The sequence below is a fragment of the Lithobates pipiens genome, unplaced genomic scaffold, assembly GCF_037356315.1.
Source record: "Lithobates pipiens isolate NorthernLeopardFrog02 unplaced genomic scaffold, aLitPip1_a1.2 Scaffold_3, whole genome shotgun sequence".
Classification (NCBI taxonomy): Eukaryota; Metazoa; Chordata; class Amphibia; order Anura; family Ranidae; genus Lithobates; species Lithobates pipiens.
The window spans coordinates 183,388,431-183,416,245 of NW_027507790.1; the positions used below are offsets into that span (position 1 = coordinate 183,388,431).

Here is a 27,815-nt window from a genome sequence, read left to right on the forward strand (position 1 = left end):
AAAAAATTAAAAAATAAAATATTAAAAGCTCCCCATCCCCACACACAGAAGTGAACGCATGCGCAAGTCACGCCCAACCACATGTAAAACAGCGTTCAAATCACATGTAAGATATTGCCATGTGCGTTAGAGCAAGAGCAACAATTCTAGCCCAAGACCTCCTCTGTAACTCGCCCACCCTTAGAGCAGAGCAGGCTCTGCCATTCCCGCACTGCAGATACTGAGCAGACATGGATGTGTCATTTACCCGCTCTGCTCCAATCGGCAAGGGAGAAGCTCACAGATCTCCTGCTGATTGCAACAGCATCTGCCTCCTGTGAAACGGGCCTTAAAGTTGAACATTACAAACAAAATTTAGCAGACCAATGAAAATTTGCATTTGCAAACAAGCAGACATTTTATTGCAGAAGTATACTATGTCCCTTGTGCAATAAAACGTTCTTATCTGCCTGTTCGCAATGTACAATTCTGGCATATTCAAGGGTGAAGGAACTCCAATGCATGCACTGAAACTCTGTCATTCTGGCACAGCCAATCAAGGTCGCCAAGGACCCTAACCCAAAAGACAGATAGGCAAAGATGTTGGTGTAGTCAATCAAGATGGCCAAAAATCCGAACCTGAAAGAAAACCAAACCCAACAGAGAACAAGGCAAAGATGTCAGTGCCAGCGAGGGAGCCTGCGGGTGTCGCATCGCTGAACGAGAGGGGAGTAAAGTTCTACTTTAATTCAGAAATGTGAAATATCAAGTTGTGTCAAGTTTTCTTGCAACACTTTATGATCCTTTGTAATAAACGCTTATGTATCTTCTTGTGAATAGCTACTAGGTCCTCTCTGATGACATCCATCAGCCCCATCCTATTTACATTTAATAAGACATTTTGTCTTCCTCATCTTTCTGCAAACATTTCTTTTATCTTCACCCACAGGTACACATAACCAACAGAAAGGTACGGAAAGCAGAAACCTGAACGCAACAGACCATGCGAACGCTTTTGAGGTAATGTATATTGTAATGAAAATCACAAGAATGTTAGTCATGCTCTTTTAACATTGCACAAACAGGCAATTCAAACTGCTGACGCATGACAGTAACCTGACTGACAAAAGAATCAAAACCACTCCAAAACAGAACGCTGATGTGAGGAATTTATCTGACATTAATTTTAATATGGATTGTAGATTCACAAAAATAAAAGCAGTTTAGTAATTTGCTATGAAAGGAAAAAGTCAATGACAAAAACATGGAGTATATTCTTTTTAGCATTAACAGAAAGAGGTTTGGCCGTTATAGTGACCATCAGGCTTCAAAGCCAGTATAGTTATTACTGTAATGCGAAACAGTAATAAATACCCAGTGCTGGCAGCACTTTGGAGAGTCGGGCTGCTGTGCTCTCACACCCGGATCACTAGTGGACCGACAAGCTCCCCTGCACACTGCTCCTGACAGTGCTCCAGCTTCCTTAGCTGCAAGGGGGGGGGGGCAATGAAATTATGTAATGATCGCACTGTTTATATCTCTAAGGTCCTTGATTAAGTTTACTAAACGGTGGTGTCGTTTTCTTAAGCACATTACATGAACTTGAACCATAAGAGTGTCTGATTACATTCGATTTCACAGACCACGAGAAAATGGCGACCACTATTTGTCACTCACAAAATGGTGCTGGACAGGAAATGGGGTAGCATTGTTGCCGGTGGTAGGCTACACAATCATGGCAGCAATATACAGACACTAGAGTAGAGGCCCCTGAGGACGCACTATCCTGTGAAATACATTGTACGGAGCTTACAGCCCTACGTCATGCCGCCACATCGGAGGTCTGAATGGGGGCAATAAATGAGTGCCAGCAGCTTTGACTTTTAATTGCGTTATAATTGCATTTTAATTATGTTTTATTTACAAACGACTATACTATATGGCACTCTCTCATCTTATTACCTGTGGTGTACTTTGAAGCAGAGTAGTGCCCCCTGGGGGATTTAGGAGTATTGAAGATTTATTTGATGGTTGCCTGCAGTTGCTTTTATCATTGAGCTTATTGGCTGCACACTCACCTGGCGGCAAATATCTTAGGATGAATGCGCATTGCATGTGGGCGAAGGCTGGCGACTTTTTGGACACTTACTTTACGCAGTGTGGCAACTGACTCACGGGTGGAATTTTAGTTCTTAGCAGTGTTACACTATATATGTTTTTTTTTTGTGGATGTTGCCGGAGTTCCATTTTAAATGACGACGCCTGGATGATAGCATTGGGTGAGGGCAGATGTCAGTGTCTACCTCAGCCAGAGGTAACTTTAAAATTCACTGATGCAATTACAGTATGATTAAGCCCTCAGAGCTACTAAATAACTTGGCAATGGAACTAGCAAACCAGGACTTTACAAGCTTTAAAATTTAAGAAACCCTGCTCTGTAAGTTTGAGTTCATCCTGGTATTTATGGTAAAAGGACACCGAGAGCGGCATCAAATATCACCGGGCGCTACAGAAATCCAAAGAATTACATAACAAAAAAAAATAAAATAAAAACAATTATCAAAGTATGATTAAAGTACATGAAAGTCTGCACATCAAAATACCCATTAGTCCAATCACACCCAACATATTTAAAAAAAAATAAAAAAAAAATAAAAAAAAAAACACAACACTTTTGTTATTCTTCTTTAAATGAAAGAGCCCACATAACATTGGCAACTGCCACTTACAAAACCTCAAATTTATAGAAGACTTCACTCAAGGACTCCTACAGGCTCGTTGTTAATATCAATTTATGGTTGTTTAATGAAGAAACAACTGGACTGAATGTTATTTTTCTAATAATGGTCTGTAATTCAGTTGTACATTCCTCAATGTTTTTTTTAGATAAACATGTAAAAGAGATCAGATATCAGGGAGTTGTCCCCCTTTGTAATCTGTGGTTTTACGAAACAAGGGCCAGTGGAAGAAATCCCAACTCGCAGCATAAGACTAGCCATCCAATACTCTCGGAAGTGTGTCAGATGCTGAAAATTTTTAGTCTTCAATAGCGAAAATGGTGGTGCGACTGTCGATTTATAAACCTACTTCTAAGCAATTGTCTTAAAAAAAATAAAAAATCATCAATATTCAAAAAAAAAAAAAAAAAAAAAAAAAAAAAAGACGCTGCCACTGCAAAAAAAAACATGCATGGAATGCTCAGTTTTACCGCAACCCAGACTGCAGATCTTCGAAGCAGTCAAGGTAAACCATCAGATCCTACAGCAAGTCACACTTCCAGGACTAAATTTCCTGGTCCCCTGCCAGAGTCACTTTAAAATAAAAAATGTATTGCAAAATAGTATGAGCTCAATGAAAACTAAACATTGATAACTAAACCCCAGTAAAAACAAATTATATTGTAGTTGATCCTAGATATGGTACTTAGATATGGTGTATTGTGCAGAGTATTGCAATAAGCGCTGGAAGCTTCTTGGCTGCAGTAATACGGCTTTACTTTCATAGAGGAATATATTACATGTCTTACAGCATGGAGAAACATGAACAGGAATATACAAGTACATACACTGAGATAGACAATACATCCTGTTATAGGATAGAAAACATGAACTATACACTAATACTACAACGCCACCTACTGCATAGATAGGTATAATGCATACAGTATTGTTAGTTTATTAACCACTTTACATTACATGCTGCTGTTCTTTTCTAACATGGCTTTTGTATTCATGTGGCACTGCAGACTTCTAAGAAGAATCCTGTTTGCAGCTTCTGCTTATAAAAGTGTTCTGTATGCATGCAACATTAACATTTGCATGTGCACAGCTTTTCCGTATAAATAGTATCTACTGACTACTGCTCAGGTGGAGGTTAGGACACAGGTGGTGCCACCTGTATCCTTTCATTGAAGGAAGTCAATCCTGCCACCAAACAGCAGTCTGTTCTCCCCCATTATAGTCGTTTTGATGGACAGTGGAAGGAGCCATTCCTGCCTGTGCACGATTTGATTGGCTCGGCCAGACAAATTCTACACAGACAGAACTGGCTGCTCCCACTGGTCATGAGAGCAGATCTGTTCAGTAACTGCAAGAGTGTAACTGTTCTTGCTCTTCCCCACCCCCTGACATGTCCCAGGGGGTGAGAGCAGACATTTCTATATGTCATTTGATTGGCTGAGCCACAGTCGTACTATATGCCGGTATGAATGTGTCCGGGATGCACTGATCAAGGTACCGCAGCATCTTCAAGACGTACAGGGGCATGAAGATGCAGTCGAACTAGTAATCCAGTTGCAAAGACGTGTCCCAGTGCACGTGGAGATGCGCATGTGGTAGCTGTGGCTTTGGCGCCTAGTGGCCTATAAAGATGCTGCTGCTGCTGCACTAGTTGTTTGCGGTTTGATCTGCAGCTGTACCCGTGTTCTGATCCAGTACTGACCCAGCTTCCTGACCACACTACTAGCTCCAGTCCTGGCCTTTGGCTTGCTTGACCCTGCTACTTCCTGCCTGTTCGCCCGATTCCCTGATGCCAAACCCAGCCTGAACTCTGACCATTCTCTGCCTGCCGTTTACGCTGATTGAAATGCTGTGTATGTCCAGGCTTGCCCAACAATGCTCCTGCCTGCATCTGCTGCTCTGCATCCACAGCACACCTTCACCGGTTGTTTCTGCTTCTCGTCAGCTACTACCACTTCCAGCAAAGAGAACCTTGCAGGCACCCTTACCTCACCGTGCTCTTGCAGCCACTGTCAAAACTCCAGTGGTCCCTGAGCCAGGTCTGTACAAGGGGTCTTCCTCTGCATGTCAGATTTATCACCAAGGTACATTTTTTTTCTACTATACCAACTGCAATGCAAATTTATACTGAAAAAGCTGTTTGGATGGACCCATTGGCTTCTTTAGTGCTGCGTTCAGATGCATACAAAAACTACATTCTGTATGCATCTGAACTCTGAGCATTTTCTTAGTTTCATTTTTTTTTTTTAAGGCAAAGAACAGTTTCAGCAATACAGAAAATACCCCTCTGATCATGCCAAATGCAGTGCGCTCGTCGCTTCCTGTGGACCGGATTGTGAGTTTTATGTTCTATCCATTAACTTCCTATCTCTCCATCCCCCATGTAGTCAAAAATTACCAAACGGCAGACATTTTTGAAGGCTAGCCTAGCTGACAACCATGGCTCCTTCCACAGATACAGTGAAGGCCTGAGCATATACACCCTAGTACAGGAAGTGTGTTATTTGCAGGATTACCAAGTGAAAATAGAAGGAAAAAATCCTGAAAGGATAAACTAATACAGCCCCCACATCTAAGGACTACCAAGCTGCAGAACATTAAAGTGGTTGTATGCGGCTGAACTTTTTTTTTTCTTCCCGCAAGGTAAAGTCATAATATGCTAGTATGCATCGCATACTAGCACATTATGTGAAACGTGCCTTAAAACGAAGCTGTTCCAGTACCGCGATGTCAGCGCTGCAGCGGTCTTGCTTCCGGCTCTGTGACTGGCCGGAGCCGCAATGGCGTTACTCCAGCACAGGGCTCAGAAGGAAAGGCACGGGGAGCCGCATGTTCCAGTGATGTCACTGGCTGCATATAATGTAAAGCTCTCCTAAATGGTACACGTTTAGGAGATAGTTACAATATCTTTAGGCAATGTCAGCAGAGGAAGTTTACCTCCTCTTTAAAGTGATTGTAAAGGCAGAAGGCTTTTAGTCTCAATGCATATTAAGATAAAAAGACTGTGTGTAGTAACCCCCCTCATACTTACCTTGATCCTATCTCAAGCCAACGAATTTGCACGAGAGACTCAGCTGCCTGAGACTCTCCTCCTCATTGGCTGAGACAGCAGCAGAGCACCATTGGCTCCCACTGTTGTCAAAGCCAGTGAGGAGAAAGAGGTGGCAGGGCCTTGCTGGGGCTCCGTGTCTGAATGGATACAGGGAGCTATGACTCAGCACTCCTCCAGGTGCCCCTGTAGCAAGCTGCTTGCTGTGGGGGCACTCGGCAGGAGGAAGGGACCAGGAGAGCAGAAGAGGATCTGGGCTACTCTGTGCAAAACCACGTGAAAAAAAAAAAAACCACAAAACACACAATTACTTAATTTATCTTTCTGAGTTTAGATATGCTTTTGTGACGTGAAATCTTGGAAGCGTAGCTTTCCAAAGACATGTGAAAGTACTTTATTCAGGAATATTATATTTTCACAATTAGATGGGCTTCATTCACCAATATGTCTGAAGTTAGATCACAACAAATTATCAGCCATTTTCCAATTTGATTTTCACTATGTGAAAGTTATAGTCATTGATAAATTAGGACCATCTCAGTGTGGCCTTCAGACTACTGTTCTAACAGTAAGTTCATAAAAATTATAATTTATTTTACTAAGGAATATTGAATTCCCCCCAAACAATCAAGGAAACTGTGGTTGACCTCTGTCTTTTTCTCAAGTCTTAAAGACACAGATAAACGTAATTTAAAACCCAAGTTCAGAAGAATTATTATATCCATTATCGAAAACATCCCAAATGCAGCCAATTGAAAAAGTAAAATCCAAACAAGGGATGAAATTTCCTTAGTACCAATGATTTAACAACCTTACTGACAATAAAAACACAATTTGCAATTATGTAAAAGTTTGCTTCCTAATAGCTTCCAGACGACTGCAGAGGAAGTGGTGTTAAAATCCAATTAAGCATGGAAGGTAGTCTGAGCGTCTGAAAAGGGCATGCTATGGGAGCGCACCGAAGAGCTTCAAATGTCAGAATGTCTAGGCCCTTCACTGGGGAGCCTGGAAATTCTTTACTCATTGACTGGTAATGCCAAGTTTTTTTTCCTTTTTCATATACAGAGCAATAGAAATATAGTTTACACCACTAGGAGCACAAATAGGCCATCATTTCTTTTTATAGGAGTACAAAATAGTAAGGAATTCTAGGTATTAAAGTCCATCTGTCGTTAAAATACGTATAAAGATGCATTGCAATGGCTACTTTTTTTTGTCTTTTTTTTTTTTTTTTCCCCCAATGACTGAGCCCTTAAGAAAGATATTGAATGTATGCATTTGGATCTAAGGCTACACACACATGGGCAGTTGGCCTGTCTGCATGAAATTGTCATTTTTCGGTGCCCAGGAGGCATAGGAGCAGTGTCAAGCCCCGCTGCCAGTGGCTTGTTAAAATTTATAAAAAGGCTGAAATATCCAATAATTGTACAGAGCGGTACTCGAGTTTAAAGGGGTTAAATGCTCTCAGGGACATATGCCGTGAATGCAGAACTTTTGCCTTTGAGTCATACATCCCTGAATGCATATGGCCCTAGTCCTTTCTCGCATCCCTGGAATGATTATATCCTTACTTTTCCTGTGGGCAGCAAGAGATCTTTAGGCACAGTTCACAACTATGCAATTTGCTTTTGATCCATTTCTGCAGTGCATTTTGCAATTTTACACACATGTTAACATATTTGAGCGTTTTTCATGTTTTGCATTTTTTTTATGCTTTTTTTTTCGCTGTAAAAAGTGTACTACATGCTTTTCTGCAGCTTCGCCATTGAAGTCTACTAAAACCAAACATTAAAGTTTTATCTTCTTTTTTACCTGTACGTTGGTCCCTGGATTAGAAAAAGCGGGCACGCAGGTCCGCCATTGGAGCTCACCCGCAAGTCTCGCGAACTCGATAGCCACCTGCGATCACGGTGAAGAGAGCCGGAACAGGGATCTGCCTATGTAAACAGGACGAATCCCCATTCTGACAGGGGAGAAGAGAGAGATCAGCTGTTTCTAGTGACCAGGAACAGCGGTCTCTCTACTTCCAGTCAGTCCGTCCCCCTGACAGAAAGCACCTCCCTAGCGAACACTTAACCCTTTGATCAACACTAGTGCTAACCCCTTATCTGCCAGTGGCATTTATACAATGATCAGTGCATTTTTATAGCACTGATCACTGTATTGATGTCACTGGTCACCAAAAAGTGAGGGTCACTTAGGGTCATATTTGTCCTCCGCAATGTTGCAGTCCTGCTAAAAATTGCTTATCCCAGTCATTAATAGTAAACGCTTACTGCAATTTTTTTTAACCAAAAATATGTAGCAGAATGCATATTGACCTAAACTGATAAATGCATTTTTTTAGGATATGTATTATAGAAGTAAAAAATATATATAATTTTTCTCAAAATTGTCGCTCTTTTTTTTGTTTATAGTGCAAAAAATAAAAACGGCAGAGGTGATCAAATACCACCAAAAGAAAGCTCTATTTGTGGGAAACAAGGACATAAATTTTGTTTGGGTAAAATGTCGCATGACCACGCAATTGAAAGTTAAAGCGTCTCCGTGCCGTATCGCAAAAAAAAAAAAAAAATGGCCTCGTCATTAAGGGGGTAAATCCTTCCGGGGCTGAAGTGGTTAAAAAATAAATAACTGACCCTTTCCATAAATGCAGCAGTAGAAAAAAAAAAGCATAGATTTCAAATTGTCCCATAGGAAAACATGTTAAATGGACTGTAGTGCGTTTCTGCAAAAAGCACTAAAAAATGTGCATCACTTCTATCCAACAATGGGTCGGTCAAACAGCACTTTTCTTTCAACCATTATCCAACTAGATTAAACATGGGTGCAAGAGCAGTGTTTCTTAAAACTATGGTCCCTGTCCACCAGTGGTCCATATACATGTGCTGGCATTGGGTAATGGGTGGGTTGAGCAAAACACATGACCATTAGTACAGAGCGGATATATAAATCCAGACAGTACAGAGCACTAGGCAACACTGCTTTAGACACCCAAAGTCCAGGAAACTAATTTGAATTTATGTTTCCGTTTTTTTTTTTTTAAGAGAATTCTTCAGGTTTTGCCAACCTAAAAAACATAAAATATGTTTCATTGTTCTTTTCTTTGAAGCCATATACTGGAACAAGGCATTTTTTAATATTACAAAGCCAAAGTTCTTCCTCATCATAAATCAGACTATAAACACTTCCATGTAACATTCTTTCCATGTTTACAAAGACCCAATGACAACAATGCTATTACAGCGTTCTCGCCACAGCTATGACTGAATTTAGGTCAGAACGGCATTTCTTTCCCAGCAATAGTAACCAATAAATAATATAATATATTAGTCGTTACCATTGAAGAGAAGTGATTTAGATCAGCAGGAATTAAGCATCCTTAAAACTGAACTCCGAGTATGATCTTTATTGCATACCTACACTGGTCCTGCTTGGAACCAATGCAAGTATGTATACATTATCCAAAAGGGCCACGGGCAAGTGTACAATCACTGTAGTCGTGTTGGCGCTACTGCAGCGATAGCTGCAATATTACAGATCTTGTGGAGAGAAGGGGCAGTGACAACACAATCTCCACCTCGCCCAGTCAGTGAACACCTTGAAATAAAATACCGTCAATGGCAGCAGCGTCAAGCAAATGACCCCTGCGGTTAGTGTGCAGAGGGGGAAGCAACTCCGCACAGTTCTTGGAAGATCAAGGCCTAGTCCTGAGTACCACAGTGATTTTCCACTTACCCAGTGGTCCCTCAGGAATGCATGTTGCATTGGTCCAAGCTGGAGATCAGCTTCATGGTTAATGTTCACATCTACATCAAGCCTATCAAGGAAAGTTAGAATGAAAAAAAGTATTTGGTGTATATTGAGATTTATTCAGTAGTTCACTATAACAACTTGTGTAATAAAGTAAAAGGTAGAATAGACTGTTTGGAGTGCTCTTCTATTAGAATGTGTGAGTGGTCAGTAACACAGGAGCCCACCATGTTATCTGGGTGGTAATCTGGGCCTAGAGTGACATGAAAGAGGCTGCAGATGGACATCTCTCCAAAAGACATATGCAGAGGGTTAGGTTCCCAAGGGCTGTAGTTGTAAAGGCAATGTAGATAATGGAGTGATATTTTTGGATCACCCATGACACCTAGAGCCATGTCAATCTGCTCTCTACCTTTGTGGTTGTACCACCCACCATACCCATCTATAAAGATCCTTAAACCGTTGGCCTTTTGGGAGGAACCACAAACCGCCTCTAGAACCATGGGTTTCATCTTAAACTTGTGGAGGTAGAAGGAAGGGGAAGCTGATTAAAAGCATCTTTGCCCAAAAAGGCTTCACCCATTTTAAAAGATGACAAACACAAAAATGTGTACATCTGGCTTCCCTCCATTCAAGATGCGAAACGCAGCACCATAGTCCCTCTCTTCTTCAGCCCCAAGCCAAGCTGCACAGCATAGAGAATGCATGCTGGGACAAATTGTTACTTACCTAAGCTTTAAGTAGTATGAATGTCAGTGCCATAGACAAGCACCATCTGTGCAAATCAATAGCTGCGGGCAGCATACTTAATACCATTTATGAAATATTAACCACTGATGAAACACAGGTTTAAAATGAAATATGCATTAAATCGTGTTAGTAGTAAAAGAGCAGTACGGCTACTTCTTCCCAGCCTGATGTTAAGCTTCTACCCACATGCAAACCATTACTATTACATCCACACTCTGAAACCTAATTCCACATCTGCTACTCCAGAGCTATTGGAAAAGGGATGAAGGTTTGGACAATGGTGTGTGGAGGCTGTAATCACAAGCATCTGTGATTTGGTATCCGTCTGCAGCATATTGCACCCCGAGGTTCAACTATTGCATTTAACAGCTTAAAAAATTAATCCTTCACTTCCAACAAAGTCAAATTAATTTTATTTTTCCAGAAATAAAAGGAAGTAAAAGTCAGTGTATTACCGTATATTTCCTTTCTGCACCAATACAGGGAATTTGAAGACCTGTAAACACAGTGGAGGGAATTTATCAAAACTGGAGCAGATGTGCATGGCAACCAATCAGCTTCTATCTGCTTTGTATTTAAAAAACATAGAAGCTGATTAGTTGCCATGCACATCTGCTCCAGATTCTATCTACTCAAGTATTGATAAATTCCCCCCTGTATGTTTTAATCTGATACACCAGGCAATAATCAAAAGCAAAACACAACATTTAGCATTATATATACAGTGTCACCACCATTTAGCAATGTCTACCTTCTGTTTTGGATGCAGTTTGGAAGGAAATATTCTGGTCCGCAAAGCATAGGCACTTTGCAAGGAGATGCATTATTTGTTACTGGTATTTATATAGTGCGGACAACTTGCACAGTGCTTTATACATATTGCCAAGCGGAGGGGGAGAAGAGTGGGGCTTCGATCCTCCGCATCACTGGACCCTGGGACAGGTAAGTGTCAGATTATTAAAAGCAGCTGCAGTATTTGTAGCCGACTACTTTTTTTTTTTTTAAGGGGAACTCCTCTTTAAGGAACTTATAACTCACATTGTAGAGCCACTTTATAAAAGGAGACGATTAACCTACCTGTGTCTTTGGAGGGTGGGAAGAAACCCACAGAAGTACAGTGAGAACATGCAAACTCTAGGCAGGTGGTGTTATGGTTTGAAACGGATGGCCTAGTGCTGAAAGGCAGAAATGCTAACTACTAAGCCACTGTGTCATCTACAACTCAATACTGCTTCATTATGCAGTGGACACAAACTTGCCCAAAACATAATTCCATTCAATTAATGCTAAACTCTGGACAGACTTAAAGCAGAAGTTCCATTTTTGGGTGGAACTCTGCTTTTAAGTGATGATGACCCCCTGACATGTAACATTTGGCATGTCTTTTTTTTTTTTGGAGGGGGGGGGGGGACGGGTACCCAGTTTTTAAGGGCACTCAGCTCCCACTTCCTCCTCTGGCTTAGCAGCGCCGGAAGGAAGTTCACCTCTCCTCCCCTGCAATCTTCTGGGACACATCACAGGTCCCAGAAGATTGCCAGGCCATTTACAGCACGGCTCGCAAATGTGAAGTGTGTGCCCAACTGTGAAGCCACAGCCGGGCACCCAGTTAGAATGCCCGCACTGTGGAGAGGAGGGGGAGAGGAGCGAGGTTTCGTGCACCTGCATCACTGGACCATGGGGGACTGTCTGATTATTAAAATTCAGCAGCTACACTTTTTTGTAGCTGCTGACTTTTAAATGGGTGGAACAAATTAATGCAGCTCTGCATTTATCAATAAATCCTTGGTGCAAGCAGTGTATGTATTTGAATTTTAGTACAATCCTTGCTGTCCCCTGTACAGTAGAGCTCAGACTGCGGAATGGAGCGGCACAAGGCGCCAGCCAGTATTGCTGTAGGGAAAGGAACATGTTGATAGGAGCAGAGAGAGCAGGGTGACATAGGAATGAGCTCATTACTTTTTTGCTTCTTCTTTCACTGTCCAGTCACTGCAGTAGATGAGAAAAGTCAGTTACTTCAATAAAACTTTTATGCCCAACAGCATAGACTTTCTGGGGTCAAGAGGCAGGAATTACAAGGCTGCAACTTCAAAGTAAAACAAATAATGGTACAAAATAATTGCATTGTTAAAAACGTATGCATGTATACAAAAAGGTATATGTTGGTAAAGCCAACATTTTTGTTTTAGTTTGAAGTAGAGAAGGGCCAAATTCCATAATTTTTTTTTTTCTATGCCAGTGTCCAGCTGGAGACTTCTGTCCTAGTGATGGATCAGGAAATCTCTCTGTAGTAAAACTAAGCAAATGTTAAAGCTAAAAGTTTTTTAAAATTAAAATAAACATGTTGCTCTGTGCAAATGGTATTGCATAGAGCGGCCCTGAACCTCCTCTAATGGGCTCCCCACTGGCAATCGCTGGGCTCCCCACTGCCCCCTTAGCAATCACTTACTATGGGGCAAATGTGCAGCCTCACTCCCTGTGAATGTTTGTTGACAAATACAGTGTGGCTCGGGCCCACCTCCTGCTCAATTGATTGACGGCTGCTTTGAGGAGAGAGAGCATGCACAGTGATGCTGCTTTTGGGCACAGCAATGGATATCTAACTGATCCTGCCTGGTGCTGCCCTTCCCTCTGTAAACTGACCACGTTGATCATGGCTGCTGATCCAGGACTATGGTTGTCAGTTTACATGCCTTCATCATCCCGCTGTCCTCCTCCCTCCCCTGCCAGCTAACCTGTGGTGATCTGATCCCTGCCCCAGCTAAAATAACAGTTTTCTTACTACAATACCCAGTGTTAGATTACGTTATGTGCCCCAGTGTATGTTCTTTATATAAAAAAAATTAAAAAATAAAGCCCCTTTATACCTCATTTCAGAGCTCTGCTTGGCACTCAATTGACCGCCTACCGCTCTCCTCCCATCCTCCCGGTTGACATCAGCGGGGGATGCTCAGCCCCTCCCACTGTAGTTCTTAGATCGGGGGAGGAGAGCATTGGGCATTCATGTAAGGCTTTACAACCACTTTTAATGCAGAGAATGCATTAAAAGGTAAAAAAAAAAAAAAAATTAAACCCTTGGAACCATTTTAAGCTGGCCACACACAAGTAGAATTTCATTTGAAAATATAATTTTTTTCGATTGGTTGGGGGGGGGGGGGTCAAATCAACGATCATTTCAACCATAGTAATGAATAAATATGAAGCAGGGTGGAAAATTTCTCTTGAGCAAATAATTGTACACATTGAACAAGTTCAGTTCTAGGCACAGAAAAAAAAAAAAAACTGCCTGGGGCCTTGCGCATACTGGGTGTTAAGCCCTAGTGCATAAGATGCAAGCATTTAGGTTCGGGTGGAAATGCACACAGTGCAGCCCCACTGCCAGAAGCCTCAAACTCTCAGCTGCTGTGGCTGGATAGTACACCAAGCAGTATGAACATTTAGAGCAGAGCGTACTCGGGGACGAAATCACTTGATACACCTTCTAACCTTAAGCAGCATACAGCCGCTCATTGAATTTTACAGGATGTTGGCAGTGGGGCTGGATGGTGCACCCGTGTCTTCCACCAGCAACTAAACCCCAAAGCCTCATGCATCAGGGTTAAATGCTCAGTGGGCATGAGGCCTAATAGATCTGGAATCCCATTTTAGGTAGCATGTCTAGACAAATTTTAAGGGTTTTAACAAACTTAGATGACTTGATGGCAAGATCAAATGCTCTAGGGATTTCTGTATGAACATTTGAATACCTACCTACTGGTGTATGGCCAGCTTTAGGATTGTCCCTAACCTCTTGGACTGGTGACAACCTTAAATTTTTTAAATTTTCCTTTATTTCATGTCTTAGTGATAAAGGTCACCAGGATGAAAGAAAAGGGTTAATCTTCCCAGCGTAGACACAGACAGCAATAAAAACTTGATACAGGGTCCTACTCCTTCTCTCTGCTATTAGAGACTTAAAGCGGTAGTAAAGTCCACTTTGTGGTTTTTACCTACCGGTAAGCCTATAATAAGGCTTACCTGTGGGTAAAATAAAATATCTCTTATATGAGTACCGTTTAGGAGATATTGACACTAGATGCAGCCGATGCACGCGCTCTGAAGGTCCAGCATATCGCGTCGTAACTGAGGGCTCCCACGCGCATGCATGGGAGTGACAGCTTTGTGGCTCAGGCCACTCACACAGCCGGAGCCAACGAACTGGAAAGGAAGACCTGGTGAAGATAAAAGCCCCATCAGCGGCGACAACATACCGCTGGAGGGCTTCGTTCCAAGATAAGCATTTCATAATGTACTAGTATGCGATGCATTACTATTTCAGTGATTTACTATGGATTTAAAACAAAAAATTACTTAATATACCCTTTAATTACATGATCATCAACTTGACCGCGTAGGCCCCTTCACTTTGTACTGGTGTCATGAAGGGTGACATCATTAAACTCAAGTCTTAGCTTTCATTTTACCAATAAAGTACATCTGATGTCTTTGTTCTTGGTAAATTTGGTCACAAATCAAATCCATATATGCTTCAGAACAGATCATTTCTATAACATGCATCATTACATCACACATAATAAGATACAGCTAGTTCCTTCTGAAGGAAGATATTCAGTAATAGCAGGAAGCGTACAAGCTGCAGGGTAAGAGATTACCAGCACTCAACTCAATTATTGTACAGGAGGTGGAAATGCAGCATAAAGACATTCTGTACAACAGAGTACACATAGGATGGACACCATCAATCAGACAAGACACGGCACTGAAGATTGTGCTGTCTATATGATATAGCATGTCATCACACCCTGCACAAAGTGGAACACACAAAACATTAAAAGGAAAGGTAAGTTCAAAAACAAGATCAGCTTCATGTATGTAAATAATGTTATCAATGTGGGTAAAAATAATCCCCCCCATCAATAGTTTGTATTATATTTGCTCGGGGTCGGTTCCCTGCTCTGCAGTGCTACGCAATGATTGTTTTATAATGCAACATCTTCAAATGCAAGTGTAAAACGTAGCTATAGATGTGTTCTGTCAAAATAGCCAACCACGTCACTTTCGATTACTCTCCAGCAGCAGTAATTGCAGATTTGGATGACTTGGCTGTGCGTGCGAGCGTGAGTCCTTTTATATATTGTTTTAATTTCTCCCTGAGGAAGCCCCACAGTTTGATTTTCCCAGTTTTTACATGTGCTCAGAGCAGATGCAATTGCTACACGGGGATTCATCTTCTGGACTGGTGGGTGGCTTCATATGAGTCCTGAAAATGAATCCCTGTGCAGTAATTGCATCTGCTCTGAGCACATGTAAAAACTGGGAAAATCAAACTGTGGGGCTTCTTCAGGGAGAAATAAAAAAAAAAAAAAAAAAAAAAAAAACTTCAAACATTTGAAAGTGCTTTTTATTCTGAAAATGTTTTCACCTAGATGGAAAATGTTTGTGTGGGTGGCACCAATCACTCCCTTTCTATGGAAAGGAGTTATGTCACTGCATGTATCAAACTTTCAGGTACGATTTAGTAAAATATAACATATTGTACATATATGTGGTCGGCTATCCAGCCAGCAGGTGGAGTACTATGCTCCTTTTCAAAATGTTATTTTTCTCTTACACTATAAATATATTGTTTACAGAGCTCAATGGGTCAATCTGAACTTACACACAGAAAAGAAAGCCACAAGTAAACAACTTGGCAGTGCCGATACAAAGTCTTGAAATTTCAAAGCACAAAAATACCATGTGGTGCCATTCCACAAGAGGAAATTATGAGCGGAGTGTGGAGATATTTTTCTGTACTTGCAAATCTTTAAAAAGGATAAAACAGGCATGCATTTCAGAGATGTACTGCATGCTTGACAAAAAAACAAAAAAACAAACTATGCCCATGGGACTTTTGAGAGTTACGCCAAGAAAGTTAATACCACTTTACATAAAAATGTATTCCATAATCAGGTTAAAAATAGACAGTTAATTCATATGTGATAATATAAAATTGCATATACAAGTTGATATATATTATTTGAATGTAAACAACTTTAAGCTGTGAATGGAGACATGCATTTAAAAGTTGATATATTATATCTGAAGACATTCAAGGCTAACATCTGTGGAGAGGCCATGTCATGGAGTGATAATAATCAAAAATAGATCCACCATATAAATGGAAGGAAACTATCTCTACCTCCCAAAATAAAAATACATACATATCATCTAAAGAATAATAATAAAAAAAAAAAAAAAGGTCCAAAAAAGACATTGCTCAGAAGGCCGTAGACACCATGGGGTTTATTTACTATAGCTGGAAGGTGGAAAAATCAGTCTCCCTTCTGCTGAGAAAGCAGCTTTTAATCTCAGCTTGTTCAATTAAAGAGGAAGTAAACCCTGATGAGTTTACTTCCTCTTTCATTCCCTGCAAAGGCAAAGCATAATGGACTACTACTGCACCGCATAGTAGTCCATTATGTGTCACTTACCTGACACAGGAGCCAGCGGTGGGGTCTCGCAGCTCCGCCGCTGTCATTTGGCGAAGCCATATAGACGTCACTCCCACGCATGCGCACGGGAGCCGACACGCGCGGCATCTTCGTCGTTGACGATGCCGCCATCAGTGCGCCTGTCTTCGGGCAAATATCTCCTAAACCTACAATCTAGGCTTACCTGTAGGTCAAAGTGTGTTGTAAGGGTTTACAACCACTTTAAGCTTTGGCAATAAAACCTCGAAAGCTGAGTGGTTTCTATGCAAAAGGAAGACCGATTTTGCACTATCCAGCTTTAGTAGATAAACATCCAAGGGACATCCAAAGACAAGTTCTGTCCAGGAGCTGAGGGTGGGACAGGCCAATGACCTGGGCATACAGGAAGACCCACAAGGCAGAACCATGAGTATGTAAAAACTAAGATAGAGTGAGTGTATACCAATCAAAAAGTCAAGATTGACTCTGGAATGGTCATAGTCTTTTTGATTGGTTTACACTTCCTCTTTAAGTTTTCACAGTTGTGCCTTGTGGGTCCTCCTGTATCGGCCTCAAAACTTGTCTTTGGATGTCCATTGGGACAGATTATTTCCTTCCATATGGTGGGCTTATTTTCTATTGTTAGTGTTACTACTTTTTAAGACATGGTCTCTCCACAGTTAGGCTGCTTTCACACTGGGGCGGTATTCAGGCGTTACAGCGCTAAAAATAGCGCCTGTGTAACGCCTGAAAAAAACCGGCCCCTTTAACTCCAGTGTGAAAGCCGGAGGGCTTTCACACTGGAGCGATGCGCTGGCAGGACGGTGAAAAAAGTCCTGCTAGCCGCATCTTTGCAGCGGTGAAGGAGAGGTGTATTCACCGCTCCTATACCGCTACTACCCATTGAAATCAATGGGACACCGCGGCAATACCGCCGGCAAAGCGCCGCTGCAGCGGCGCTTTGCGGGCGGATTTAACCCCTTTTCGGCCGCTAGCGGGGGTTAAAACCACCCCGCTAGCGCCCGCACACCGCCGCTAAAACGACGGTAAAGCGCCGCTAAAAATAGCGGCGCTTTACCGCCGACGCTGCTCCCGCCCCAGTGTGAAAGCAGCCTTATTAGCCTTGAATATTCCTGAAGAAGTGATTCACGAAATGTGTAGAGACATCAACTTATTATGCATGTTTCCACGCACAGCTTAAAATTGTTTACATTCAAATTATATATATATATATATATTTATTATTAACCTATATATGCATTCTATAATATTATGACATTATTTACCATTTTTGACTTGATCATGGAATACATTTTGTATTTTTGTATTTTATTTAATGTGGTATTCGCTTTCTTGGCGTAACTCTCAAAAGTCCAGTCAGCATAGTTTCTTTGTGGCAATAGGGATGGAGTTCTGCTAACATCTTGGCACTCTTGGCCTTCCTTTGGTATGTACTGCACGTTTGCTTTTGCTTTTTTATTATTATTTGTCCCAAGTTTGATAGGAAAATTATCACTTGTTGATACAAGAGTGTTTCATGCTAAAGACACTGTGGTGTTAATGCTAACCTGTGAATGGTCTAACTGGTACACAAAAGACAGAGTTATTGCACATATTTTACCAAACCCCCAAATGTGTTTTTTGGACTATGATTTTAAAAAGGTATTTCACTAGCAAACAGGAAACCCATTTTTCTAGGAATAAACATTATAAAATCACTTATGCCAGTATATCATTGCCTAAAGCAGAATAATCAGCAAAACAAGCTTGGCAGGTCTCTAAGCCAGCATCCTTTATGCAAATGGATTTTCACTTATCACAGTGTCTTACTGAAAACATATGGCAACCAAAGAGAAAAATCCACCGTTAAACCATACTATGTTCAATAATAAACGGATATTGACAGTTCTACATGAACAACGGCAAATGCTGGTAAAGGTTTTCCATAAAACGACATCACCTACCTCATACTATAGAGTGGGACACATTTTCAGTTGAGAGGTATAGAAGACTTAAGCTGGCCATACATAGAGTGAGATTTAAGCTGGTTCCAGATAAACCCCTCCATGGGTTGCCCTTTCTGCAACCTCCCACCTGACATCCTTCAATTGAAAAACCTGAAGGAGCCGGGCATAAAGTTGTTGGTCAAACAGCATCTGCATTCACTAGAACACAAAAACCACAGGGAGAACCTTTAGAGAACCTTTACCAGCATTTGCCGTTGTTCATGTAGAACTGTCAATATCAGCTTATTATTGAACATAGTATGGTTTAAGATTCATCCATCCACACTGTTTAGCGTGGATGGAGGAATAGGTTAGATTTTTTTCATTGTAACTGTAGAGTAGTTTTGAGTAGAATGGCGCGGGTGGCCGTTCTTTCAGAGCGCATTCACCAGTGAGGTCACTGGCTGCATGTAATGTAAATATCTGTTCCCGTTTAGGAGATATTTACACTACCTATAAGTAAATATCTGCAGAGGAAGTTTACTTCCTCTTTAATAAGAAAGTCACCATAGATTATACTCACAAACCTATACATTAAAAATCACTCAACGGGCTACTTGTCTGTTGCCTCGTATTTCTAAAAAACAGCAAATGCCAGAAAACTGGGGGACCTCACTAGAGTCCCTTACTGCCGACGTGTCTCGAAGGTAGCACCTTCTTCCTTAGAGCCAAAGGCCCCCTTTTTTGTTCTTATAGTGGCTTCTGTGATCTCCCCAGTTCGAGGGGGCAGCAAGCCTTTAGGCTATATCTCCTTGTCACGGGGTCTTCTCAATACCTTTTACCGGGACATCAAACTTTTGCATAGGAGAATTTTTCTTGTTCCCTCTACTGAACGTTACATTATAGGAGGTAGGTGAGAATCATATGCTTCTCTATACTGGAATTGACAATTTTCCCAAAACCCTATATGATGATATCTAAAAAATTTCCAAGGCAGAAACTTTAAATACCGACATTTTGATACAGCAGACTTTGTGCCGCAAAAGGCCTACAGGTAGGAATTTTGGAAACTACCCAAACTAATAAAAAATTTATTATCTGATCAGCATCGGATTATCTAATGATAATAATCATCAGATTACCAGGGTATAGGCACATCAGAGGACATAAGAGCTTTGTCTGACTGAAAGGCTGAGCAGATTGTCTGTGTTCCTTGGATGTATTGTAAAGCTTAATCATTTTTGACTAATATTTTAATTCTCTCTCCCCCCCTCCCCTTACCTTTCTCAATAGCAAGACACCCTCCCCAACTCCCATAGAAATATGGAAGCTGTTGCCAACTTTTTTAGGCTTGTTCCAAGGCTGTGATCCTTATGTTGGACACATTAAGAGGTCGCTCACTTGATTCCACTGTCCATGCAAGAAAGTGTGGATGGACGAAACTGAAGTGTTGGCTATTGTATTCTGCCAGCACTCACAGCGGAATACCCAAACAGTGCCTGCATCTAATTGGGTGCAGTCCTAGTTAAGCCAAGGAATTGACCAAAATTTGAGCCATGATGGCCAGTTTTACGTTTGCTTTAATATTTAGTGAGTCATAACCAAGAACAGGAAATACTTAGACATCTAGACAAGTGATATGCACATGCACGCTTTCAGGCTCAGTAAGTAGTAAGGAAAGGATAAGCATGACAGCCCTTAAGCATACATCATCAAAAACAAGTAAGCCAAGATGGCTCCCATATCTCTTCCTGATCGGTTCCATTTAATCCTAAACTGATTTAAAACAGCATATATGTCACTTATCAGATATGTCTGGGAAAGAGTTGACAGGAACAGCTGTGCAGACCAGCTGGCACATCCCTCCTTATCCAGCTTCCATCCAAAAGCAAATATTCTGAGCACACAGCACTTCTACCTCATTAAAACCTGAAGGCATTCCACATTTAGAGGAAATAAGATTACTGGCCCTGTCCTGCTGCCAACACTGGGGTCTACTTTTTTTTTTTTTAAAAGGTCAGCATGGATATTTTGCAGATTTTAAATGAGGAAATCTCCAGAAGGAACCTTACGGTGGCATTTTTTGGGGCGTTTTGCTACAACTCCTCCAATCTTAACTAGTTGCAGACCTTGATCTCTAACTGCTAAAAAGCCACCCGAAACAGTGTTTATAAACACTGCTTCAGACTGATTATACAAAAGATACAAAAGTAACATATTGGATCATTTTCTTCATTCATCTGCAGATAAAAGGGATGCACATAGATCTGCAGATGTCAGTTAAAGCAGCCTAAGGCTTCATGTACACGGGACGTTTTTACAACCTCTCCTGAACGATTTAACTTGACAGATAGTTACCCATGCTTAAAATGTCCGTTTGGCCAAGGTTACATACCGCGTTTAGGGACGTTTTTCAAAATAGCCAAAAATGAAAAAAACGCCTATAAACAAAACTCTGCTAAACCCGAGTTACAGATATAACAAAACACTTTTAATGGTATTCCTAACAGACCAAAAAGGGATCCAATATAACATTTTGGTTTTTGGGTCTGGATAGTTTTTTAACTCTACTTGTGCATTTGTGGTCTTTTCAGTTCTGTAGGTTTGCCAGTGAAAAGCTTTACTTCTTAAAAGGAGGAAATAAACCCCGTTTGGTTTTACTTCCACTTTTGCTCCCTGCAAAGCCTGCAAATAAACCACATAAACCACTTAAGCCCCGGACCATTTTGCAGCTAAAATGACCAAGCCCCTTTTTGCGATTTGGCACTGCCGTTTTAACTGACAATTGCGCGGTCGTGCGACGTGGCTCCCAAACAAAATTGCTGTTTTCCCACAAATAGAGCTTTCTTTTGGTGGGGTTTGATCACCTCTGCGTTTTTTAATTTTTTTTGTGCTATAAACAAAAATAGAGCGACAATTTTGAAAAAAAATGCATTATTTTTTACTATAATAAATATCCCCAAAAATATATAAAAAAAATTCCCTCAGTTTAGGAAGATACGTACTCTTCTACATATTTTTGGTAAAAAAAAAAAAAAAAAAAAAATCGCAATAAGCGTTTATTGATTGGTTTGAGCAAAAGTTATAGCATCTACAAAATAGGGGATAGTTTTATGCCATTTTTATTAATAATTTTTTTTTTACTAGTAATGGCGGCGATCTGCGATTTTTATTGAGACTGTGACATTATGGCAGACACGGACAATTTTGACACATTTTTGGGACCATTGGCATTAATACATCGATCAGTCCGATTAAAAATGCACTGATTACTGTATAAATGTCACTGGCAGTGAAGGGGTTAACCCCTAGGGGGCAGTGTGTAGGGGTGTTTTTTTACTGTAGGTGGCGAGGCTTGGTGTGTGACGTCACTGATCGTCTTTCCTTATGACAGGGAACAGACGATCAGTGACAGGCTCACTAGGAAGCACGGGAGAGGTTTGTTTACACTTCTGTGACCCGATTGTGGGACACCGGCGGCGATCGGGTCCGCAGGTCCCGCTGCCACGGAGCTCAGGACTGGGTCATGAGTGCGCTGCCGGCGGCACACGCTACTCACAGCTGGGCACTTAAAGGGCAACGTACCTGTACATGCTTGTGCCCAGCCATGCCATTCTGCCGGCGTGAGGCGGTCCTTAAGTGGTTAAAAGCATAATGGGCTTAGTATGCCACGCATACTAGCCCATTATGTGACACTTACCTGCAAACAAATCCATCGCTGTCCCCGGTGCAGGCTGCGTCAATCTTCACCCCTATTCCTTCCTTCCTGACTGGCCGGAGCCGCGTAAATTCACTCCAGCGCATGTGCGCGGGAGCCACCAGCAATGGCATATGCTGGGGAAGAAAACGCCATGGAGGTCCATTTCTTCACAGCACATGAGCAGATTACATCGACGCACTACAAGTGAAATATCTCCTAAACGGCGCATGCACTTTAAACTTTAGCACACACTTCAAATCCTGCAAGATGTAGCAGAATTTGTATTCCCAGCCTTGGCCTTTACAGGGAAAGAACACTGTACACAAATTGCCAAGGTTAACTTCCACAGTTCAAGTGTTGCTGTTGCAATGTGTTTATACAGCATCAGATAGCTTGCATCTGGGTGATACATTGGCACAGTTCCAGCTCAATAAAAGAAAGCCAACTTCACCCTGTCGGTGCACAGAGAAGAGACAACCCCCACCTCCGCACGACAATGGTAATGGGAATTCCAGCAGTTTCCTGTTTGAAAGTCACACACAACATTCCTGGCTGGAAGTTCACAGCTCTTTCTAGGACACTGCTAGTATATTTTTGGCGAAGGTGGTGAGCTGACAAGTTATGTTAGAAATACATATAAAATATTTATTTATATATATATATATATATATATATATATATATATATATATATATATATATATATATATATATATATATATATATATATATATATATATATATATATACTTACATTTTTAAAAATAGATGAAAGATGAAAGATCAGCTAATGTACCAGATCTGATCTATGGATGGTAAAGTAGGCCTACCATTAGATATATCTATTCATGTAAGGTCCATCCATGCAAGGCATACATAAATATACGGTACTTCCCAATATTTACTACCACTCACAAAAATCTGACTCCTCACAGTACCTTCATCTGCAGAAGAATGGAGCCATCTTAATCTAGGCATTACCCGAGATCATCAACTCTGGACAGGGATGACGGCTCAGAGATAGAGGACACAATCATGTAAATCAGACATAACTTGAACCTTCAGGGCCCCATTGCAAGAAACCATGAATGGTTCCAACCACCCCCTCCCCCCCTCCGGGCCAGGACCCTTACCACTGATCCCGGGGCCCTTTACTCCCATTGTGGTAAACTTTAATATGATCCCACAGAGGGCCACCTTCTTGCCTTCTTGCCGTCTTGGGTCCCCCCCCCCCCCCCCCCATGGTGGTGGAACGGCAAAGCCCAATCGCCACTGGTGTCAGTAATTTTATTTATTTTTTAACCTTTTTTTAGGACCACCATTTTGTGAAGTATCAGGAGTCTAAATGTCTCACTTTTGAGGCAGAGAAAGACTAAGGACAGATTCCTCAGTCCCTTTTTCTGCAGCCTCAGCTGCACAGAATGAACAGGAATAGCTCTCTACAGAGCTTCCCATTCATTCATAAACTGAAATATAGTAAAACACAGTTCACTTTGCCTCAGTTATGGATAGAGGAAAAAAAAGTTCAAGACAAGAAAGTGGCCAGTAAATGGTTAAATGACACATTTATTGCCCCCTTTCCCGCTCTCAATCTTGACAGATCCCCCACAGCAGCCGGTGGGAGGGGGAAACCTGCCAGTGCATGGGGGGGGGGGGGGTACCAGGGAGTCACACAAGGACATGGGGCAGCAGGACAGGCATAGGGAGGAGGTGGAAGCAGCATATATAGAACTGATGCTAATGCATTTCCCTCCTGCAGCCACTGAATGTCTGTGGGAGGGAGAGGAGTAGAAGCAGGCATTCAGTGGCTACACTGAGGTATCGGTTCCTCTACATGATGCTGCCCTCCTATCCAGGTGGGGGGGGGGGGGGGGCATGGGGCCAGGTCGTGATGTCTTGCAACCCCTGTACGTACACCCCTGAAGTAAAGCTTTGTGACTGCACATTTCTTGACAGCGTTCACCAATGCCCGACACAGATCAGCCTCTTGCTGTAGCTTCACACTTTGTGACTTACTACCAAGTTAGGCCTCTTTCACAAGGGCTGTTGTTCTGCCACTGTTAAAAGCATGTTTTGTTATTTTGAATTTCCAAGACTCCAGGCACAGCGATCACTTGCAGTTGTACATTGCAATTAGCAGCGTTTACATGCAGCTGCGTTTAGCTGCGTTAGAACATTCTTGCAATTTCCGATGTGCTTCCTGTTTTTTTTCTCGCCACCGCTGCTATCCACAGGTGAAATAGTACACTTCGATTACCTGCGGTTATGTGCTAAATCGGTCCTGGACACAGTTCAATTATTTTTTTCTAACTGCACAAAACCACATGTAATGAAACCGTTGCTAAATGCAGTGCGAGAATGGATTAATAGGAAAGCATTGATTGAGTTTAGGTGTGCTAGAGAACTTCACCTATCCTCAGCTAAAAGCTGAATTATATCTGCCCGTGTCAAAGGGGCCTAACAGTGTTGCTATCTGAACAATAGGGAAGAGAAGACTTCTTCCTGCCTGTGGCAGACTAATGAGATGTCACTCAACTGGCGCTGCTCTTAAAAAATAAATAAAAAAAAAAGTTGTACCTATACCTAGTGATAACTAAAGCTATATATCTATATCAGTGTTGCCAACCTACCAGATTGAAATGTACTGACATGACAACCAAAATTTACTGGCACAGCCAAGTTTTTAACTGGCATTTCCAAAAGTTACAAAATTAGTTTTAAGTGCAAGTGTCAGTATTTGGGCTACAAATAAGTATAATATGCAATTAGCAATGTGATTTAAGGTAGCTATTCAGGCAAAAAGCATATTTCTTATTTTATTTTCAATATAGTAAGAGGCTCAGGGACAGTGTTGGAAGGCAACATGATTCAATATCATATTTCTGGAGTTTTTCTGGTTGACACAACCAAGCCTTTGCTTTCTTGGGGGCAGTCTGGAATGTAACAGGTTGCACAGCAAAGCTTTGCAGCATATTTGAAAGAGGAGATCAGGCCTTTATCAAGGCTGAAAAAGCTTGGCTCCGGACCGTCTGAAATTAAAACACTATGCAAGCAAGCTTGAAAGGGACCATAGCTGACAAGATGATTGATGAATATCCTGCTACAGAAGATCAAAGGATCAAAAGGCATTGAAGATATATAAACATGATACATAGACAATGCTGCCCCTAGAGGCAAATACAGCAGGATGGACAGTAATAGAATATATTTAGGAGGACTGCCCCATAAGTACTGTGAATCGTCAAAAGTCTAAATGGGATGGCAATGGGGTTGGGTCTGGATGGTGTACGATTTAAGTATAAAGGGCTGAATGAGTCAGAGAGAGCTCTTTCTACCCCTTTTCAAGGTTGAGTGTCACCAGCCCTGCCCCACAGTGAGACCTTTGCTATACTACTCAAACACTCCCATTATCAGATCTCTATAGCATAAAGGCTAATAATTCTCTACTCTAGGATAAGAACTAGGAGAGCTTTTGGAGACAACATAGGGAGTGCAAAGGACATTTCTGAAAATAAGAACTTTACATTGAACAAGTTTCAGTATGACTCGAATAAAGCCTGCTAGCAGCTTGTTTAAAGTGATATCCAGCACTCCCTTTTAGACCTGTGATTAGCATTCCTTAACTGGAGCTGAAGGTTGCTTTAAAAGCTTTAAAATAGTTGTAAGGGCAGAAGGTTTTTTTTTATCTTAATGCATTCTATGCATTAAGAGGAAAAGACTTCTGTGTACAGCAGCCCCCCTCTTTTCCCTTTAATGCTTACCTGACCCAGGTCTCGTTCCAGCGAGGTCTACGAGTGTCTCGGCCACCCGGGACTCTCCCTCCTGATTGGCTGAGATACAGCAGCGGCGCCATTGGTTCCTGCTGCTGTCAAAGTCAGTTAGCCAGTGAGGAGAGAGAGAGAGGGGGCAGGGCCAAACCAAGACCATGACTGAATAGACACAAGCTGTTTGCTATGGGGGCACTCGACATGAGGGAGGGGCCAGGAGGTCCGGCCAGGGACCCGAGAAAAGGAGGATCTGGCCTGCTCTGTGCAAAACCTCTACACAGAGCAGGCAAGTATACACGTTTGTTACTTTTAAAGAAAAAGAAAAACTAGACTTTACTATTAATTTAACAATGCTGTCTGGAGCTTGCCGAAAGCTTTGCAAGGCCTCATGCACATGAGCGATTTGGCTCATGCAGTGTATAAATCAGGCATTTTTGATCACCCAGGAGGCAAAGGTGCAGTGTACAGCCCATCAAAATGAATGACAGGCTAAAATACACAACTGTTTTATGCTGTTCTGAGAGGTACTCCTGTACAAGGCTGTGTGCATACACAAGACATCTCAAGTCTCCCGCATTTCTGTGGCAACACCCACAAGCGCCTCCCGATCTCCTGGGAATGATCGGTGTTGGTGGGGGATCAGCTATGATCACGATCTCCTTTGCATAGATTTTTAGTCGACAGCCGCTTCTCATTCTCTCCCTCCCACAGCTGATGGGTAAAAAGCTATACAGGGAGATTGGCGATTACAACTGTCCCTCTAGCCGCACCGATCATCTCCAGCTGCTCTGTGTGGTCCTCTCCTAGCCCCCTACGTGTCCTACTCCACCGTCCCCCGAAGCCGGCCCGCCTCCTCTCTTCTCACGCTAGCTGTGGGGGGGGGGGGGGGGCTGACTAGTAATAGGACACAGTGAGCACAATCCTGTTCATTCATCTTTAGTACTGAGAAAGGTACTGCGGAATGTGTCCTCAGTCCCTTTGCCTGTCATCAAAAGGGGAGATGTCAGGGGTCTAGAAACCCTGAAATCTCACCAAAGCCCCCCAAAAAATATTGTAAAAAATTAAAAAGTGTAAAAAAAAAAATTAAAAGAAACTACTGACACCACTCTCCCCTGCCAACACCCCCCACCATCAAAAAGCATTGTGGAAAAAAAAAAATTAAAAACAAATTGTAAAAAAAATCAATTAAAAAGGACACCGTCCACTGCCACAAGCCACCCACCCCCTTACTCAGAAGGGCTGCAAAAAAATATTGAGAGCGTGATTTAAAAAAGATTTTGCCGCGGGGGGACTGGGCGTTTGCGGGGGTGAAGCGCCACCTCCCTGACATGAGTTTTTGCAGGTTGGGATGTCTGCATACAGAGCCGTATGCCCCGAACAAAAGGATCTAGCCACTGCGTGTTTCAGTCTCAGTGTATTTGACAGGCTGCGCCTCCACCTCCTAGTAGGCAAACATCCATTTTTTTTTTTTTACACTGTATAGGTAAAACTGCCCATATGCAAGAGGCTTGAATGCTTCCTGTACAAGCTGACGCCTTGAGAAAAAACAAAACAAAAAAAAATAAAACACAACATGTTTTTGTTAAGGCCTTTAGTGAATTTAAAATCAGATTGATCAAGGTCATAAAAGAACTGCATTAATATTGCATTTGAATTAACGGTTTAATGTATTCTATCCATTGATT

General features: G+C 41.8%; 1 protein-coding gene across 2 annotated transcripts in view; it reads right to left on the reverse strand.

The window, feature by feature from the left end:
* LHFPL2 (LHFPL tetraspan subfamily member 2) overlaps nucleotides 1–27,815 on the reverse strand; it is a 153,991-nt gene that overhangs the window by 98,730 nt on the left and 27,446 nt on the right. Inside the window, exon 2 of one of the 2 annotated variants that reach the window (XM_077462594.1) lies at nucleotides 9,505–9,586. The exons of the other annotated variant lie outside the window; for it this stretch is intronic. The gene's annotated coding sequence lies outside the window, so the exon portion shown is untranslated. The remainder of the gene's footprint in view (nucleotides 1–9,504; nucleotides 9,587–27,815) is intronic. 2 annotated transcript variants of the gene reach the window in all.